This window comes from Myiozetetes cayanensis, unplaced genomic scaffold (genome assembly GCF_022539395.1).
Source record: "Myiozetetes cayanensis isolate MyiCay16 unplaced genomic scaffold, myiCay2020 scf4, whole genome shotgun sequence".
In the NCBI taxonomy this organism is placed as follows: Eukaryota; Metazoa; Chordata; class Aves; order Passeriformes; family Tyrannidae; genus Myiozetetes; species Myiozetetes cayanensis.
In genome coordinates, this window is record NW_026087631.1 from 22,026,032 (window position 1) to 22,042,682 (window position 16,651).

Genomic DNA, 16,651 nt, shown 5'->3' on the forward strand with positions numbered 1-16,651 from the left:
TCTCCATATTTTTTTAGAAACACATACTGTCATGATCACCAGGGAATAGCAATCCCTTTCCATAAATTCAATTTGTTTGTGACCTTTTGACACAGATCATAAATAATCTTCATATATTTCACACATGTGGACACGTAATAAATTACATGAACAATATATATAAATATTTACTTTACAAAAATACAAACTAAATGTAAAGTGCCATATGAACCACCCACCTATTAGTAATGGGTTAATTTCCTTTTCCATTTGAACTCTAGATTGCATCTTTAGCTGCTCCATTTGCAATGCCACTGTACTGGTTACAGGTATAAAGTGGTACCAAGGCAAATATTAATCAGTTGGCAGTGGGGTTGTTTCACCAAAGGTTGCACTGGAGAAAAAAGAAAAGTGAGGCTGAGATCTGGCTCATGGAAAAGCTTGTATAATTCTCTGGAGGAGGTTATGAAGTCTGGAAATGAAAACACATTTAAAAGGAAGCAATTATTATTTTTGAAAATTATTCTTGGTGAATTTTTTAATTTGCACACATGATTAGCATGATAATAATAGCAAAAATGTTAAGAGAACATGTTACAATTCCAAAGTGCTAAATCAGAAAAATCAGAAAATACTTATTGGAGAAAATAATTTTTCCTCAGCTTTATACATAAACCCCAGGTAACCTGTAGGAAACAAAAACAGAATAGCAGTTTGACTACCAAGTTGCCTTTTTTTTTTTTTTTTTTACAAATTTCTCTTTCTGCTTTTTACTTTCAAAATTGAAAAAGATATCCTATCAGGATGCTTTATTTCTAATTTTTAAAGTAATATAATTAAAAATGTTGGTCACATTTAGGGTAGAAGAATAACTGAAAGTGGTAGATGTAAGAAAATACCGACATTTGTTACATGTTTCAATGTTACCACAATTTCTTGCCGAAGATTCAGGGAAAGAAAAAAGAAGATTGAATTCATAGAGTGTTTAAATTTAATTTTTGTTCCATTTAATAAAAAATGTTTTTACCTGCCTAATGCAATGATGCTGATTTGTATTTTCAAAGGGAGAAGAAAAATTTGTTACAACATAGGAATTAGACAACCATTTCCACTGCTAGGAAAGACCATTTTACTCTTTTCATCATTATTAAGCATGCAACTTCTTCTACAACAAACAGTCAGTTTGTTCTATTGCCATGAAACAACACAGGACCAAACAATTGAACAGTCACACAAGATGAGTATATTCTTGTATACATTTAGGTGACCGTGACCATGACCAAAGCAAGAGAAAAATGGGCAGGAAGCCTTCTCCTTCCCAAATAAGAAGTAAGAAAACCTAGTGGATAAAAAGACATTGCAAACTCAAACACGGTCATCTGAAACAATGACCAAACCCATTCATGCTTTTTCATTAAAAAAGACCAAATTCCCAGTGACATACACAGCACCAGTGCAGACACTGCTGCAGGTTTGGTGGTACCTGCAGTAAGCCAATTGCCACCACTGAGTATCGAAAGCCTGAGGATGTATCTGATCTGCAAGTTATGTTGTGAGTTGCTTGGACTGGCTGAAGGTGAGAAGAAAAACTCTTTAGAACTATTAATCAAGAAAGTGGTTTTTTGCCTGTTTAATTGAGAAGTATGCTTTTGGAGAGTGATCAACCCTTTTACAGCATCAACTAGTTATCACTAGGTCATGACAAGTAGAGCAAACAATACTAGCACAAGGTATTCCCTTAATTAAATAGTAAGACACAGAATAATAGAATAGTCTGTGTAGGAAGGGACCTTTAAAGTTCACCTAGTCTAACCCTGATGCAATGAGCAGGAACATCTTCAACTAGATCAGCTTGCTCAGAGCCCAGTTCAACCTGGCCTTGAATATTTCCAGGGATGGGGTGATCAACTACCACTTCTCTGGGTAACTTGATCCAGTGTTCTCACTACCCTCATCTTAAAACTTTTCTCCCTCATATCTACTCTGAATCTACTCATTTTCAGTTTAAAGTCATTACCCTTGTTCTGTGATTCCATACCCTTGTCAAAAGTCCCTCATCATCTTTCTTGTTGTCCCTTTAGGTGCCCTAAGGTCTCTCTGGAACCTTCTCTTATCCGGGCTGAGCAAAGCCCAACTCTCTCAACCTGCCTTCATAAGAGAGGTGTCCCAGAGCTGGACACAGCACTTCAGGTGATGTTTCACTAGAGCAGAGTAGAGGGGCAGAATCCTCTCCATTGGCCTGCTGGCCACAATTCTTTGGATACAGAACACAACACAGTGGGCTTTCTGGGTTGAGAGTGCACAGTGCTGGGTCATGTCCAGCCTTTCATCCACCAGTATGCACAAGTCCTTCTTCTAAGCCCACCTCTCCAGTCCACTTATCCCCCAGCCTATATTGATACTGGGCATTGCCCCAGCCCAGGTGCAGGACCTTCCACCTGACCTTGGTGAACCAGATGAAATTCCCATGGGCCCACTTCTTGAGCTTGTCCTGGTCTCTCTGGATGGCATCCTGTCCTTCAGGCATGTCAAGCACCCCACTCAGATATAAGTTATCAAAATATGAGTGCCAATAGTGAAATAGGAAATAACTACAAAGTCAATAGACTTGAAACCTTTACATGGCTCTCCACAGATATGGTTACTTGATCTCATTTGGTTCTACCTTTCAACAGAACTTTGAGTTTATAGCCAAATGAAGGCTGTTCATGAGGAGTAAGCCAGACATAACTCCTATGCCTACGTGTTTCCCTTAAAACAATTGGAAACAATCGTCCTTCAGCTTTATTTGTTTTCATAAGTGTTTAGAAAAGTATAAAATTAAGGCAGGGCCTCAAGAAAAAGAAATTTTGAAACTGATACTCTATCAGGTAATAAAAATGGATGACACCGACAAATCAGGAGCAGTTAAGAGTGAAAGATCAAAGAAACTATGAGAACTCAAAACTTTAGAACAGATACAATATTATTAAATTAATTACCAGTGCAAATGGTACATGTGTGGACAATATCATGTGCTAAAGAGAGGGGACAGATGGGCTGAATGTTGAATTTCCCTGTTCTTTCATTTCTTCCTTTCTCCACTTCATTAATCCTCATGTCAAAGGAATGCTATTTCTGTCCATTTATTTCACTGGAGTTTTATCAAGCCAATGGGGATTCTGCAGATTAATCTGGGATGCTGCAGCATAATTCAGTGGATTATGCTTTCAAATAAAATTTCGAGACATATCGCTCTATTTTCTTTTTCATATTTTCTAGTGGTTGTGATTAAAGATTTAAAATCAAAACCAGTTGCCATACCTCAGTGTCTGAAATACTGCTGTCATTTTCTCCTGTAAGATAGATACATCAGGATAAATATTTCAATGACACAGCCAATAATTTTTTTTCTTAACTATTACTGTTAAAAGCCCTCAAATATTTATAGGTTTTTATTACATCTCATTGTCAACACTTATCAATACTCAGAACACAACCTTTTTCCAGTAAATCAGCTCTCTCAGGCTTTTAATATGTTTTTGTTTCTAAATTCTATTCCAAGGTCATTTTTCACAGGAAATAAAAATATGCTCTTAAGAAGTTGATGTATGTCATGAAAACTATGAAGCAATTTGAGAGACTGGGTAATAGCAAATTACCAGGACTGAGTGATCTCCTTCCAAAATTCTGAAGCTAGAAATTTATTAAGTACAGTATACACAGGTGGAAATATACTTTGCCTCTTTAATTTAATAATAATAACACAAAACAACCTCCCCATCGTAGACTGAAAGGCACTAGTACTGTTAATTTCACGGTTTTGAGTTTCTTTTAAAAAATGGTGGGAAAATTCAGACTCATACTGGTGCTGGAAAAACTGTTGAGCTCTCCTAGATAAGACAGCACTTCATGACTTGGAGAAGTATAACCTGAGAGGACTAAAAAATGCCTCTTCTACAAAAAGAAGTTGAATTAGAGCAAAACAGGTAAAAGTGAGCAAGGAATAAAGAAATCTGGACTTTCCAGTGTCTTATGGTAAGAATAATTTAAAGAAAGTTTTTAAGGAAATAAATTACTTGTAAGAAGGAATGAACTCCTTACTTTGGACTAAACCAGGCATTATTTATTATTTTTATTGCACCAATCATCTCCCTAGCATGAAGGTAAATTAAAATTGTACTAACACATAGTTAGGATGGATGATCATCCCTGCTGTGTTTGTCTGGCCATGTCCATTCATGTTGTCTTAGGTAGGAAAAGGTAAGAACTAACTATTGTCAATAAGTTGCTGTGAGTGTCTCTAAAATGGATATGGCCAGTGGGAGGCTGTTGCGGTGACTGAGATATCTTCTGAGCTCTGACTGTCTCTACCAGCTCCTTGCAAGGTCCCACACTACACAGCAATCTGTCTGTCTGTCTGTCCATGCCCAAGTTGAAGCTCTGTTTGCTCCTGAAATCAAGCTTGACTCTCCAGATTTGTCCTGTGGGACAATACTACAGAGCCTGCAAGGATGTAGTAGTGCCACTGGAGACTCAGGCAAGATCTGGTTGTAAGCTAGCTTGTGTTCAGACAATCCCATATTTAAAAATATAGCAATAACTCAACCAGCAATTAAGTAAGGATGTGGTTTTTTTGGTGGTCTAAACCTGTAAATAATACAGGAACCAATGTAACATTTTCATACTAAATATAATTGGTTGGGTGTAGGAGCACATCCAGGATTGCTCACCTCACTTTGAGAAGGACACTTGGTGTCACTTGTGTGACACACTTTGGACATAGGTTTTATTTAGTGTGTCAGATTGCAAAGCAAGTAGTTAGACTGCAGTCTAAGACTGCATTACCTTGGATTTACCCAAAATCTGTAGAAGAGAAGATTAGTTGAGGGGAGATAGGCAAACAACAGAGGGCATCTCTTCTACTCTACACAGACCCACAGATCAAAAGCAGAAGGGCACGTTAATAGATAAAAATGAGATTAATTCCTTTATGTAGCTTGAAATCAAGGTGATTTCAAATATTTGGTCAAATATTTTGACTGAATTTTTAAACAAGGTTGTATTGGTTCATTGCTATTTTTCATGGTAGCAACTCATATAAACATATAAATACATCACTACTTAAGCAGAATACTCTTTTCCAGCTTTGAAATTAGAAGCTGAGTACAATGTTTGACTATCTAAAAGGAATCAAATGTAGTGCTTCATGCTGTAGAGTAACCTTTCTGCCTGAAGAGGTTAGAAAGAATATATTTTCCCATGGCAATGGATAACCACAGTTTTATTTTTTCATCATCTGACATGTTTTTGAGGTGTTTGCTCACTAATGCTGACAACACAACATACCACTACCTAAATCTTTGTGATAGAGGTGTTAGTACTCCAGTTAGGAGAAAATATTTAGCACTCCAGAAAGATGGAATTGTTCCCTTTGCTTGTCATGGATTCAGCTAAATCATTCCCTTGTTGTCCTCCAAATTTTGGTCTACCTCCTTACTTTTCCAGTCAGTTGAATGTAATTTTTTAACACATCTGGTAATCTTTATGCCCAGGCTTTTTTCCTGCACATAGGTAAAAAGCTTGTCAAGTACACCTCCACCTAATGGGAAAGCACTGGTGTTCTGACAAGCAAGAACAACAAATTTTAAAAAAAGTCACTATCCTGTCAAATAATGCATACCAAGGATCTGGAATGCAAAGCAGACTTAACAGCATTCACATTTTGAGCAGATTTTGCTTGAATGTAACACCTTCTCCCTCTAAGGTTTTGAGTGTGGTATCTTAAAGAAGATCACACAAATTACTTATCCCAAGAACAAAGGTTCTTTTTTGAAAGCTGTCAGCTTGCTGGCAGATATGATGAGCGTTTACTTCAGGTTTGTAAAACATATTAATCAAACTTGTTCCTGTAGCTTCAGTCCAAGAAGGGTTACCGGTTTTTAATGGAAATGTTTTACATAATTGAGGAGCTCTGAATATGTATACACCTTGAATGCAAACCATTGTCTCTACCATTCATTGGTTTGTAATGAATAAATACTAATCTATACCAGGCTTAAGGGAGATCAAAGCAGTACACAGAAATCTGTTTATTACAAGATTATTTGCCCAAGACCTCTGAAGCACACGTTGGACCTTGAAAAACTTTTGAAAATATGGTTGCTTTTACAAACTTCAAATGTATGACATGGAGAGCTGGCAAGCTGCCTGGTTTCTACTTAAACGATTGTCATTCTGGGAAAAATAAATTTCTCTAACCAGACAAAAGTAAATGTTTTCATGTTTTACTGCAATCAAACTGATACGGCTGACAATTTAATGTCTCAACACTTAAAATATCTGTGGATAATCAGTTACTTCAATCAATCATAACTACAAGATTTCTCTATTTTCAAAGACTGTATACGTATGACTGAAATATTTAACAGTTTAGAGAAATCTCCACATCCTTGATCTTTGAGATTTCTCTTGAGCTGTGAATTCTTTTTTTCTCTCACATACGCAATTTTATAATTACTGAAAAAAAATCCAATCTTTCACCGTAATCAGATTTTTAAGCCTTTGTTTTACTGTCCTGTTTTATTTAATTTTTATTTAATTTTATGTATATTTCATAGACTGTTTGCCTGTCAAATAGATGTGGAAATGTGCTGGCATTCCAGCTGAAGATATCTTTATGAGTGGGAAAATGTTCAAGGATTTTTCAAAGTGGGTGCTGAAACATACGTTTCTCTTTGACTTCAGGGAATGCTAACAGCTGTCCTAGCAGACAGGTTAAAGGCTAGCAGAGCTGTGTACCTTCAGGATTTGACTGCCAGCAAAGTAGATGGGTAGTTTCACAAAATTATTAATAAAAATGGCAACAATGATGAGAAGAAGAAGGAGCTGACAAAAAAAAATAAATTAAAAGGAACGTACAAGTGAATTCTGGGGAGCACAATACTTGGCAGAGCTGATTTTAATATCTGTCAGGTTAAGTTCACTAATCTTTGCTATTCATATTGATGTGAAACTTCATACAGTTTCAGAGATTTGTATCCATTAAGACATGCAGCATTGTTCCTACAACATGGGAACAAGTTTACTAGCACCTGCTGTTCTCCTTTCTCCATGATAAAAATTGATATGAACAGTTTTAAATGCCTAACAGATAATTACTCTCAAGTCTCAATAAGAAAAACTACATTTTTAGAGTCACCTTTATCTTCACAAAGTAATTTAAAAAAAAAACAAACAAAAACCCACCAGCAAGGCAAAACAACATTCTTCCCCCTACTTTCCTCCTCTCTTTTGTTTCTTTGATTACTTGGAGCCTTGCAATCAAACTAAGCTTAGTTTAAGAACCCTTGGGGCGGTATCTCTTAGCTCCCTGTCAGGCTATGTTGGAAAACAATCAATCTTGTTCTTGCTCCAGCTTGGTGGAAGTGCCACGACATGAGGTGTGCAATGCTTTGCTCTTGCTGTGAAGCTTCGATGACAAAAGTTTTTATCAGAAGCTGACTGTATTTAGGATTATGAATATGCAATGACTCTCATTAGTATTGAAGCACAGGAACACGGTCTGACATCCCTCACCACTTTTAGCTGCTGCAGAATTGTCTAATGAATTTTCTTGCTCTTTCACTCTCACAGTCTCTGCTGTTATTGCTCCCTGTTCCAAGGGGAGTTGCCCAATTTGAGAGTACTATTGATGGCAGAAATTAATTGCCAAAATTGCTCTTGATTTTGTTAAACAGTGTTGAGTCAGTGTTTAAATTGTCAAAACAAAAAACCATTAGACTCTGTAGGAGACAAAAACATCAGAAGTGAGAGGATCTGCGTGTCCGTATGCACAGCCATGTATAAGCATACAGGTGTATGGCATAGGTATGCATATGGTCATACAAAAATATGAGTATGTATCAGTGATGGGGTTCAGAAATCTGGTGTCCTGCAGATTTATTTCTTTTATTCTTCCTATCAGAACAAATGAGGGTAATGGAAAGTTTTTCAAATGAGCATGACTCCAGTACATTGCTACTTGATCAACCCTTTTATACTCTTTCTTTGCCTTTTGGGACTCTGCCAAACATTTTTCAGTTCACACATCTGCGATCTTTATGAATAAGTTACTGATAAGGATGGTTACAACAAATGATTAAGATATCTGGCTTGATTTGTCATATTTGAGGAGATGTGTAGGCTTTCAGAAACAAGTGGATAAGACCCCTTTTTTCCTCAATTGGTTAAATTAAGTGTTTTTTTTCCCCTATTCATCCAAAATTTCTTCTGACATAAAAGAAGCTTTACTGACTCTCTGCAGATTGCAAAGCAGAAAGTGAACAGAAGCAGATAATGTATTCCAAGAAGCTTAAGCAGCATTCTGAAAGGTGCGTGCATACTGCAAATAATAAAGGATATGAGGTTCTCCCAAGATGTCAGTCTTGTGCAGCTCTATATCCATTTAATCAGTAATAGAAATGGTCCCAGTGCAAGGAAGGAGGATCTGTTTAATTTTTACTGCAATTTTTGGCACCGTTGCTTTAATGCAAGCTTGGCTTACCTCTTGATCCAGCCACAGGACTGTCTGTTCTTATCAGCTGGAGAAAAAATATAGAACATCTACATCTTGTGAGTATCATATACAAGAGCAGTTTAAAATAAACGCGTTTCTGACAAAAGTGGCTTAAGTATTATACATCAAACACTTGTTACCTCTCTTTGCCTTAGTGACTGCACGTGACTAAGAAAGAGTGAGTGATAAAATCTAAAGAAAGATGAAACCAATCTGGGCCTTTTTAAAGACCATCAATCATTCTGCACAAACATGATATTATTAGTTCCAGTAAGCCTTGTTCTCCCATTTTATGGACATCATAAGCCCCCACCCCAAGACCAATGCTACCATGGGAAATCATTTTTATAGCAGCATCTTAGTGTGGGCCAATCAGACCTAATCACATAACAAGCTACTGAATTATTCAATGTTCTCCCTAATTTTGTATTCTTCCTCTACTTTGCTGGCACTACAGGGTTTTTAAAAGTATATATTTTTACAATATTTATTAAGAAGGTAACCATATGCAGAATTTTTTCTTTCTACATGTCTTTCAATGATTGTCATTCCCCTAGATTGCTGCAACATATACTTTACTATATGCAGAATATTTTTTCTGAAAGGAATAATAATCCACAATGTGGCACTCAGCTTTAAACTCTTCCAGCTTTTAATATACCAAACGTAAGGAAAACAATAGTGAAACAATTGTGTTCAAACATAAAATATTCATATTTACTGAGCAAACTGTAACCAGCATGTATCTTAGCTGTTGCTATGAATACAGGGCTCACATTGTATATGAAAATATTTCAGTTTTAATTGCAAATCTGTGCAGAGATGATTTGGGGTCTGTAATTAGCACATAAATTCCAGACTTTGTAACTGCTGTGAAAACACACGTTATTTATGGAACTATTATCTAAATATAATTCAGTGTTTTTTGCTTTCAACAACTACTGTAAAAGTCTGATTTAATAAAATGTGAAAAATTTTCCATCTCTTGCACTTCTGTTTACCTTATGAAGCATTCATTCCTCTGTACTGCCATTTCTCACTCGATCTACAGGACACAGTGGCTTCATAGTTCACCCATACCTCAGGGAGGTTTCTTTAGAACCAAAAAGTGCCAGTCACTTTGTTTGTTTAAAATGAGTGCTTGGATTATTCAGATAGCTCTGAACTGCATGAACAGAGTAGTTTAAGTGACCTTCATCCTCATGTTTTTCATCCAGGCTAGAAGTAGGAATAGGCAGGAGCCTAGTCTCAGCTGGATTTAAGCTACAGTATGCAGATTTCTAGTTATCTAGACAGGGTCACTGCAAGGACAAAGTGGTCTCCCACTTATTGTTAGCTGCAGGCTCAATCTCTTCTAGCTTCCATCAGTGTTGGGTACAACCACCACAAAATTTGCCTTTTCCTTAACAGCAGTCCCCTACATTTTCAAAGCTGGTTACTCACAAAAACCTGTTTTACAGCAATCATTTCTAAGACCTTCTTCCATTCCAGGGTTTAAAAGTGTATTTTCTGGTCACATGGAACTGAGCATTTTCCTTGCCAGCTTTGTGCTTGTCTCTAGGACAAGTCCACTCTCTCAGGACTGAAGCTACAGATGAAGGGACCATCATGGCAGGTTAATTATTAAAACAGAGCTTTTAGTAACAGAAACAAAATCCATAATATGGACTTAATTTACACCAGAATGTAACACACCTAAAACTTTCTCCACCCTTATTTTTTTCCCACATCCTTTTGGGTCGCTCTACATAGTTTTACTCTCTTTGAAGGAAAATACTTATCCACTCTCCATTTTCATCCCAACTGCAAGACACCTTGCCATCTCTGGATGCTCCAGCATCTTTGTGCAATGGCAACCTCAACAGCTATTGTAATATTAATTTTAATAATAATAACTCACAGGGTTGTCTTGCCTCTTTCAGAGATGGCTGTCCTTTCACCAAAGGCTATACCTGCAGAAGCATTCCCCAGCCCACCCTCTGGGTGAGCTGGATGCTGTATCAGTGCCAGGAACGTACAATTTTTTTACATGAGGCTACCAGGATTGGTTCAGACCTACGACCGATACCTCCTTGTATGTCTGCCCAGTCGCTGGCATTGGAGACAGGCAGGATCCCTGCATGGTGTACACAGACGTAATTTTTGATTTAAACAGCAAAATCAATGTCACAGCACACATGCTCTTGGAAGGGAGTTACAAAGAGTAATTGAGAGATTCAGTGTGAAGCCACTGAAAGCTGTAATTTAAAGTTCCAGTACTATTACCATTAAAATTTAAAGTGACAGAGGCCCAACTATGAATGGCTATTTTCTTAAATAAAATTACTTTTTTGGTGTCATCTGCTGTACTCATTTCTACCTTGCTATTGCTGTTACAGGACCAGTCTTTATGGCTTCTGGTACCAGTGAGATCTTGAGCCTCCTGCCCCTGACGAGGAATGGACCAAAGGATAAAAAGACTGGAAGCCTCATGGGGGATGGCAGAGCAAACTCTGCCAAGGGGTCCAGCCTGCTTTACTGGTAAAATTAGTCACAACTTCAGCATCTGAAGGAGACTCCAGACTTACTTTTGTAAACTGAAAGTGGCATCCAGGGACAGAGGAGACACTGAGTGAATTCTTAGGAAGGAAAAAAGGATGGTTGATACTAGAGACCTTACCTTTTCTGACATACAAGGGAGTTAGTAATTGTAATCGTTGCTTCCTTCATAATTTTAAAGTAAAAATTTGCTGGTTGTTTACTTGACAAACCTTATCATGCAGTATACCTTATCAAGCTTTCCACTCAAACAATAAAAAACATAATCTCCTGGATCTTTATTTGACTTGTACTACACCTCAAATCTCTTCAGATCCATAGGTTATACCATCTTTGAAACCTAAAGACCCAAGTGCTTGGTATCATCTTACAATATTGATATATTTTTCTTAATGCCTGGTGTTATGAGATGCATTGAGGACATGAAATTTCACAGGAGAAGGAAGGTTCTGCTTTCTGCGAACACAGAAAGTTTTAATACAGAACTTCTCTCAAAAAAATCAGTTGTGCAGCCTGTCAGACAAGGACTTCCAAAAGTGAGAGTAACATTTGGCTCACAGGTAACAGAATTGTAGTCCAAAAATTTGGGGAAGTAGACCTGTCCCAAGAATATCAGCCAGACCATTCAATGTACATACATATACAATTCAGATAAATTTGATTTTTTTCACTTTATTATCAATTTAATTCCAGATTCAGAACAGTGAATCTAGTGTTTTCAGATGAGATTAATGATACAAGAACAACTTGGGAAAACCCTAATAAATACCCAGGTAGAAAGGAAAGCAGGGTGATTTTTTCAAGCCTCACAGAATCAATTATTTCTCCTTACAAGTGATATCAGAATATTAGTTAACTTTTCTAGCCATCTGTCAAGTAGTTGCACACAAGATCATGACATACCATTATCACCTTCAGCGATGTTGCTAAATAGAAGAATATGAGATTCTTTCCATACACTGAACATCATCAACCTGAACAGTTTTAATTTTTAGTCCCACATGTAATCAAAATAAGACTGATCAGAAGAGAACACCAGAGAAATTGCTCAGACCACACTAGAGAGCATTCACCAGGAGGGATGTAAAGTAGAGGCAAAAGGATATTCTTTTTAAAGGTACCTCTGGGCAGGGCATAAAATGATTGCAAGAGCAGAAGACACAAATACACCCACCAGCTCACTTTTTTCAATGGTCATAAGTATCTGTGTTACAAAAGAAAGCTGCAATACAGAGAAGGGAGACAAACTGCTGATATAGTGGAGCTTTTCCCTGGCTACTCCCCAAAGCAGAAATTTAAGCCGTCAGTGGAACAGGTTTTTAATTATGGACTGTAGGCCATTGTCAGGGACAGTTTTCTACAATACTGGCAAGCTCAGTACTGAGTGTTCATGCATTACTTTAAATATTTGAAGTGGGACATTGCGCAGCAGCCAGAGGACAGCATCCCTCTGTGCTCATTGCTGTACAAACACAGGATCAAGACATCTGCTCTCTATGTCTAGGAAACTGCAACACGAGGAGCTGACTGGAAACACTTCACTGTCCTGTTAATGTCAAGCTGGCAGTGATGCTCAACCCTAGAGGAAAAATTCATCACTTATGTCACTCCAACTGCACCTGTGGCTTCATACCATCACGTATCCTGTTCTAAGCTTGACCTGGCCAGGGTTGTCCTTGCACTTGATGAAAAGCACCACCATACAGCATCATGAAAGCAGTTTCTCCCAGCACCATCCTTCCAGCTGGCTGGATACTGGGGCCAAGTGACTGCTGGGATTCAGCACAGCTTTCCTGCAGAAAAAGGTAAAGATCAGCCCCAAAGAAGGTTATTTAGTGCTGGCCTAGTCATGCTGGTGAAATTGTGCAAGGAAATTATGCTCTGTGCAGATGGACAGAGGTGTAATCTGCTGCCAGATAGAAAGAAAAACCATTTATGCTTTCCCATCATGGAAAGCATAAATTTTATCTTATGCACTATATACACTCTTCACCTGCTTTAATTTTTAATAGAAATGTTCCTTTTTAAGTACTTGGAGCAATACAAGTTTAATGTGACCTTAGAGGTCCATGCAACACAAGCATAATTGACTCACTAACATCACTCCCTAGATATTTTTTTCCTTCTTTTTCCTAAGTCTTAATGTTTCATAAGTTCTTAATGGAACCAGAAAATGTTAGAGAGCCAGAATTTGACACAAAACTTTCAACCTAGTAGTCAATATTGAAATTGGATTTGAATTACTGTGTAAGTAATGACTGATAAGAAAAGTGGAATAAAAGGGTCGTGGGAAGACATGAACCACCTGCAACTCATAGGTAAAGGAAATCAGAAATAATGTTTATAGTGGTCAAAAAAGTTTAAATTTTTAAGTATCAGTGTGTGAGGGAAGAGCAGTCACTTTTTATGTGTGTGGTGTTCCTCTGAAAAATTTGAGTTTGTCTTACATGGATGTTTGGCTATCTCTCCACTGACCAGTATTACAACTGAAAAACCAAACAGTCAAAGAATATTTGCACTGAACCTTTGAACTGTTGGCCTAACACTATCACTCTTTTTAAGCACAAAGTAGCTCAGTGTTTAACTAACCTTGCTTTCATCTTCTCTATCTCTGCTTGGGCTACTTTACCCCATCTCCAATAAACAATGAGGAAAGTTGTAACATTCTGACTAGTAACTACAACATGTCCTCCCCTCAATGACAGGTTTATGCAGTTTGTCAAAGCCCAATATCTGAACAGATAAGATTGAATTCAGTGACTGCTGAATTGGACATACTCTGAGATGAAGTAAAAGTAGCAAGGTGTCTATGCTTCTTAGGGGGGGCTTCCTTATAGTAAAAGTCCTGGTGTCTTACAGAAAAACAGTATTACTGTCATCCATGGCATTTTACAGAAGCTGAAACTATGAAAACAAGTGAGAAGCAGTATTTGCTCTGTTCATTGGACAAAACCTCATAATACTAATGTAACCAGGAAAAGAAGAGTACTACTTAAAAAAACCACTCACAGTTTTAGAGGGCAGATTAAGGGAGATAAAGCCATCACATCTTCACAAAGGAAAATGAACAATATTGAATACAAAGCTCCCAAACAGAACTTTCTATTAAAAAGGTCTCAGAACCTGAACCTCTCAGATCTTTTAGAGCTTTTAATTTATCTCTCTGACCAAATTTCCTAGGAAAGAGCAATCCAGATAAAATAATCACATATTTTACATCTTTTTGTAGAGAAGGATGGCTTCACAGCTGTATCTTGATCCTGCAAATAGGTCTGATTAAATACATATGAACAGTATAACTCAGTGACTTTTGGATATTACTCTTTACCCATACCAGTATGAAACAGAAAAGGTAGGGATCTGTTTATCTGTAGTCCGGATCTGTTCTATTTTCAACTTTAGCAACAATTTTTTGTTATTGTTGATAATGATATTTTTTTCCCTGTATTTCAGTGTATTCACCTTAAAACAAGTGTGATAATACTTTTCCATTCCAGAATAAGGCCAGGACTTCTGATTTGTGCAAGTGTTTTGAGATCCTCTTAGGAAAGGAGGTATAGAAAGAAGGTATATGTAAATGAAGATAGATGCCAAGTAACACCAGCTTCTAGTACCACCACCTTAGGGTGTTGTCATCATCTCACAGTATACCATATTTCTCCTTCCCATTAACAGATCTCAGCTCAAACCTTATAAAGATATTATTTGCACAGACTCAGAGGTGAACATGGACCTCAGAACTGTCTTCAAGACAAAGAAAATTTTTTTTTTGTTTGCCTTTTTTTTTTTTTCTTTTGGTAGAGAAAGCTCATTAACTGTTGAAGCAATGATGGAATCAGCACTTGGGATAACTCCAAAACCACCTACTCAAACTGGCAAGGAAGAGAATTAGAGAAAGATCCTGGTGTCAGGATTAATATTTCCCCTGTTTTGGCTCATGGTTTATGTTCATGTCTTTGGAAAAGAAAAGAAAGAAAGGTTTCAAAGCTCTGTTTGTATTCCCCAGCAGAGTTGTTTGTGATTTCCATTTTGTAGGTGATTTTTGTTTCTCTTTTATCCATTACCAGACCAAAAACTGAATGACTTTTGCTAATTCTTATTCCCCTCTGTTAACATCATCACCAGGTATAAATTCTGGAAATCTGTTCACAGCATTAGGTTCAGTTAATACGCTGATGCTGTCCCTGGGCTGGAGAACGCATGTAGCTATGTATGTTTGCTGCTTACTGTCCCTTCAGCAAAGGAACTGGAGAGAAGAAGGGAAAGAAAGGAAATTTTTAACATGTTCATCTACTTTTTTCTTTCTGTGCAGTGTCTTTTCTGACAGATAAAGGGAAAACTGAGGTGTGTGCCAGTTAATAAAAGGCCTGTATATATGCCATAAGGAAATGTGCACTACTTAGGTTTTAAGTTTATGTTTTGTGTATGCTTCTTCTTGGCCCTATTCCTGCCTTTGTTCTTTAGTTTTTATAAGCACATAACACATGAAGGGTGTTCATGCAGCCAGTCTCCCAGTGCATATGGCGTGGAAGAGAATGAAGGGTTCATCATTAAAACACCCTTCATTTAGTTATGTCTGCATTAGGACTACCTTGTTAGGCACACTGATGACAATGTTGTCAGGTGCAAAAAGAACTTGCACAAATCCACTTCAGTTTGGCCCTATTTCCTGAGAATTAAGTGTATACTAAAGACTCAGAAAATTCCTTGCTTAAGCTTGATTGAGAAAGGATGCAAGACACTCTTTTAAATACATGCATATGTTGTTGCTGATAAACAGGTTTTGCCTTTTTTGAATTCGATTTGCAACAAGGAAAAAGAAACACATACTGCTGTGCGACTTTCATTGTAGCACCAGTATCATACCCTTCTCTTCTCCAGGTACAAAATGTAGTTTAGGTTGTTTTTGTAAATGTATGGGTGGGTAGTGCTGCACTGGTATTTTGATATCAGCTTATTGATGAGGCTGCTCTGATGAGCCTGAATTACATCAGGTACAGTTCCTGGCTGCTGCTGGGCCACCGTTGCCTGTGTCAGCTCTAGCCGTGCATGGCTCTCACTGGAGGAAGCAAAAAGCACCCCTGGGTCTCTGAACAGAGGACCAGGAATGGGACCATCCTTACTCAGTGGTAAGGGGTCTAGGTTAGCCTAGTCTCTTCTGAATTCTAATCACAAACTTAGCCATGCTGCTTTGTAGGATCAGGTCCTTGATATAAAACAATAGTGGAAACCTTGAGGTAGGTTAAACTGTGAGATACAGAGAAAAAATGACAGATCTGTCCATAGGCAAATCTGTCCAGATCTGTCCAGCTGAACGTATGGATGTTCCTTGTCCACTGAGGACTGTAATCATACACAGTAAGATGGACACAATGGGGGAAAGGAAAAAAAAACTCTCCTTCATCCCTCACTCTTTCAGCCCACCACTCTAAATACCCTCTGAAACAAGACAAGAAAGTCAGCGTTTCGCACCCTCCAACAGTTTTGACATGACAGGTATGGTATTTTCTTACCCACAGAATTGCCAAGGAAATCCGCCCTAGCAAAAGTGCAAAAGTTTTCAGTATAAGGAGGTGGGGTGCCAAAACTGGCTTGTAG

The 16,651-nt window shown here is 37.7% G+C and overlaps 1 long non-coding RNA gene across 6 annotated transcripts in view; it reads left to right on the forward strand.

The window, feature by feature from the left end:
- The window catches only part of LOC126647261 (uncharacterized), a 48,610-nt gene that overhangs the window by 15,566 nt on the left and 16,393 nt on the right, over positions 1-16,651 (forward strand). For 5 of the 6 annotated variants that reach the window (XR_007630544.1, XR_007630542.1, XR_007630547.1 and 2 more), the window contains 2 exons: positions 10,894-11,035; positions 12,558-12,858. This is a non-coding gene — a long non-coding RNA (uncharacterized LOC126647261). The remainder of the gene's footprint in view (positions 1-10,893; positions 11,036-12,557; positions 12,859-16,651) is intronic. The other variant, XR_007630546.1, reaches the window with a different exon arrangement.